This window comes from Mandrillus leucophaeus, unplaced genomic scaffold, assembly GCF_000951045.1.
Source record: "Mandrillus leucophaeus isolate KB7577 unplaced genomic scaffold, Mleu.le_1.0 Scaffold70, whole genome shotgun sequence".
Lineage (NCBI taxonomy): Eukaryota > Metazoa > Chordata > Mammalia > Primates > Cercopithecidae > Mandrillus > Mandrillus leucophaeus.
Window position 1 is genome coordinate 3,988,532 of NW_012107586.1, and position 4,434 is coordinate 3,992,965.

The 4,434-nt window shown below is 47.4% G+C and overlaps 1 long non-coding RNA gene across 2 annotated transcripts; it reads left to right on the top strand.

The window, feature by feature from the left end:
- The first annotated feature begins 1,225 nt into the window (after positions 1 to 1,225).
- On the top strand, positions 1,226 to 2,689 carry LOC105528050. Of its 2 annotated transcripts, none has more exons than XR_001004306.1 (2): positions 1,226 to 1,867; positions 2,436 to 2,689. It is a non-coding gene; the product is annotated as an uncharacterized LOC105528050 (long non-coding RNA). The 2 variants fall into 2 exon arrangements; XR_001004305.1 differs by having other exon boundaries at positions 1,226 to 2,348; positions 2,436 to 2,687.
- The last annotated feature ends 1,745 nt before the right edge of the window (positions 2,690 to 4,434 follow it).

Here is a 4,434-nt window from a genome sequence, read left to right on the forward strand (position 1 = left end):
TGCACCACAGCACTAGCCTGGACAACAGAGCAAGGCTCTGTCTCAAAAAAAAAAAAAAAAAAAAAAAAATTATCCAGGCACAGTGTCTCATGCCTGTAATCCAAGCACTTTGGGAGGCCAAGGTGGGAGAATCATTTGCGGCCAGGAGTTTGAGACCAGCCTGGGCAACACAGTAAGACCCCTATCTCTACAAAAGCAAAATAAGATTAAAACAAGCTGGGCATGATGGTACATGCTTATAGTCTCAGCTACTTGGGAGGCTGAGGTGGGAAGATCTCTTGAGCCCAGGAGTTCAAGGCTGCAGTGAGCTATGATCATGTCACTGCCCTCCAGCCTGGGCAACAGCGTGAGATTCTATCTCTAAACAAAGAAAAGAAAAGAAATAAGAAACATCAGTCAATGGGACATTGAACCATTCACCTCTAGACATGACATGCGTCATCCTAAGATGGAGGAGTGTCATAGAGAAATCCTGCTGACCAAACCGAAGTAGGAAATACCATTCAGGTCAATATATAATCAGAGCCCCACTCCACCTCAGAGTACAGTGATCTTCTCCAAGCCTGTGGCGCCTCAGTTAGGAAAGTGAAAGCCTGCAAAAGGCATTGGGGCAACAAAACAGTCTCTATTTCTTATCAGAGACAAAATGTACTTTCTTATCAAACAGAGGCCTAATCAAGGACACTCACAAGGCAAGCTGTCAGTTTGTCCTTTATAACCAATTGTAGGTGGTGTGCATCTGTACTGGGTAAGAAGCAGGTCATGTTTACATGAGGAAGAAGCTGTCCAGGAAGGCCAGCAAGAAGAGATCTAGCGGGGTGGTAAGGATTTCAGTTGTCAGGTCATGGGCTGGCCCAGCCACTTCATTTCTCCAAGCCTTGGTTCCCTCATTTGAAAATAGAGGTTACCATCCCCATCTGGCAAGGTTGTAGCCAGGTCAGAGGAAACACCACCTGTAAAGCATTAGCATAGGGTGGAGCCTGGCAGAGTCATGTTCAGTGAGTGGTAAAGCATACTTTTATCATCAGCAGATCCACTTGACATGGATTATAAATAGCTCAAGAAACAAGTTCATTTTGGCGCATTTCAAAGACACATTAGAGGAAAGGTGAAGGCCAGAAGAGCAGAAGGCTCTGAGAAAAGTGCATCACAGTGGCCCATTACGATGCCTGTCTATGGTCACATGAGCTGTCGTATGAGAGAGTGCTCTGTGAGCCTCAGTGCCTTCAGTGGCATCATTGCACTGTGACTGTGCAGGTCCCAAACAGTTTGGACATGAATGTCCTCAAGCTGCATGTCAGCAGGGCTTCTAATTCCATCTGCAAGGGATAAAGCGTGGAGCTTAGTCGCACAGAGTGCCTGTTACTGGAGGAGATATGGGTCTGTGTCATCCTGCATGGGAAAGATTCTAAAAACAAAGTGATCAGTGACTGCTCAGGAGTGTGGAAAGGTCACCGGGAGCAGTGGGAAAGGGTCTGGCAGAGGAATAAGAAGATACAGGTCTTACAACAAGCCCTGGGACTTCAACCAAGTCATTTAACATCTGGGGCCTTGGTTTATTTATCCTCCCAGCAGATAAAGCAATACCTGCCCTGTCTTCCTAATCTTGAAGAGGTCAATCAAATGATGGGTATGAAAGCATTTTGTAAACTGTAGTGCAAGCATACGGCAGAGGAGTGAACCATACTTTCACTAGCGACTTGAACGAGGTGATAGAGAAAAGGCTCAGAACTTCAGAAAATGCAAGAGGGGCTTGACCCTGGATTGGGAGAGGAAAGCAATGGTGGGATCAATACCTTGGAGGGCCAAGGACCAAGGGGTTAAGAGTCCATGAAAACAGGCCTGGATCATCAGGAAGCTGAGTGTGGTAAGAGTATGACTTCTTCAGGGATTGGGTGGAGTACAGTCCTGCCAAGACCACAGTAACTCAGAGCTTGGAGACATCACAGAGGCAGGGGCTCCCAGAGCTGAGATAATCTGGAGAAGAGGATTCCCATCTACTGTATTCTGAGGCTGGGTTCGCCCTTGTAGGTTTTTTTTGATAGACGTTTTCCAGCTCTTTCTTTTTTTTTTTTTTTTTTTGAACAGAGAGAACCTAGGTGACCTTTAAAGTTCCACAGAGCAGAGTTTGCAAATCTCTGGTTCAGCCTTATTATTTTAATGAGATGAGAATGGAACCCCAGAAAAGAGAAGTGATTATCTGAAGGTCACACAGCAGGTTCGTTACCAAGCTGCAAATGGAACTCAGAATTTCTGGTTCCCAGTTCTATATCTTAGCCTCCCAAACTGGCTATGTGGACAGGAAAGAACAGAGGCATGGGGTGAGCTTTAAGGATGCAATTTCATAGGTAAGAAGATCCCTTAATCTAACAATATCTCAGCCAGCCAGCTGCCCAACAATGACTAAAATCCCCCCTTTATTGACTCCTTCACAGGATTCCAAGAGTCTCAAGGTTAGAGAAGTCGCCTAGTCCACCTCCCTTCTCTGCTTCTCACAGAAGGGTCTGCTGAACACTCTGGTGACAGTGAACTCACCCAACATGTTCCATGGCAGAGGCTCTTCATTAGATCAAGGAGACATCTGTTTTACTGGAGCTTCCAACCACGTGTCCCAGTACTGCCCTTAGTCACATGCATCCAGTCCTTTCTCTCAGGACAGAGTTTTGAATAAATGATGACAGCTCCCATCCCCCTTTCTCCCAGTTGACTTTCCAGATACATCTCACATTGTTGTTGGCTTTCCACCGTTTTTCCTCTTCACTTCCTGGGTCTACTACACTGTGTGTCCTCCACTTGGTCTCCTCCTGAAAACAACACTGTGCACAATGTTCCTGGCGGCAGACTTACGAAACCAAGTGGACCACTTCCTTCATCTTAGGTGTCGTAGCTCCATCAATTCATCCTCAGATTACAGTGATTTTTCTGCACTTCACCCTACAGGTTCCCAGTTAGCGTTGTATTGGCTAGGACATTACTCATTTACACACAGGCTCTGCTGAGCCCCACCTTTGCCAAGACTCTGACTTCTGTTGTTTCATTTAAAGATGTAAGACCAGGGCCTCACAGTCCTTCCTAAGGAATTTTACTCTGTGGCTGGATACAGTGGCTCACACCTGTAATTCTAGCACTTTGGGAGGCCAAGGCAGGTGGATGACTTGAGGTCAGGAGTTCGAGACCAGCCTGGCCAACATGACGAAACCCCTTCTCTACTAAAAATACAAAAATTAGCTGAGTGTGGTGGCAAGCGCCTATAATCCCAGTTTCTCGGGAGGCTGAGGCAGGAGAATCGCTTGAGCCCAGGAGGCAGAGGTTGCAGTGAGCCGAGATCACAGCACTCCAGCCTGGGCAACAGAGTGAGACTCCATCTCAAAAAAACAAAAGTAGCAACAACAACAACAACAAACACAGAAATTTTACTTTGTTACATTCAGCCCACAATGTTTAGCAGCCCAGATCTTTCTGGATCCTGGCTGTATCTCCTCAGCATGTTTCTTCTTCCTCCCAGCTTCCTGACCCCTGCAAATAGGGCTGTAAAGAGACTCTCTGATGCTGCACCCCTCCCCCACTGCCACCATGCACGTCACAGAAGACCTCACCAGGTCAGACTGGCTCACCTGCTTGATGAATGCACCAGCCCACTCTCCCACCCCGTGAGGCGTATCAGGCATAATGACCTGGAACATACTTTTTTTCTATTCAGCTACGAAAGCAGGGTATTATCAAATTTTAAAAGGCATTGGCCAGGCACCGTGGCGCATGCCTGTAATCCCAGGCACTTTGGGAGGCCGAAGTGGGTGGATCGCTTGAGCCCAGGAGTTCAAGACCAGCCTGGGCAACATGGCAAAACCCTGTCTCTATAAAACACACAAAAATTAGCTGGGCGTGGTGGTACATGCCTGTAGTCTCAGTTTCTCAGGAAGTTGAAGTGGAAGGATCACTTAAGCCCGGGAGGTGGAGGTTGCAGTGAGCTGAAATCCCACCACTGCACTCCAGCCTGGCAGCCTGGGCAACAGAGAGAGACCCTGCCTCAATCAATCAATCAATCAATCAATCAATCAATGGCATTGAGAAAAGAAAGGGAGGGTTTTGACCAACAAATTATCAATGGTAACAGTGGCGTCCGTGTAACAGGACTATAGTTTTGGCTTTTTTTTTTTTTAAAATGAAGCCTTGCTCTGTCGCCCAGGCAGGAGTGTAGTGGTGCCATCTCAGCTCACTGCAACTTCTGCCTCCCGGGTTCAAGCGATTCTCCTGCCTCAGCCTCCCGAGTAGCTGGGACTACAGGCATGTGCCACCACGCTCGGCTAATTTTTTGTATTTTTAGTAGAGACAAGTTTTCACCGTGTTAGCCAGGATGGTCTCGATCTCCTGACCTCGTGATCCGCCTGCCTTGGCCTCCCAAAGTGCTGGGATTACAGGCGTGAGCCACCGCGC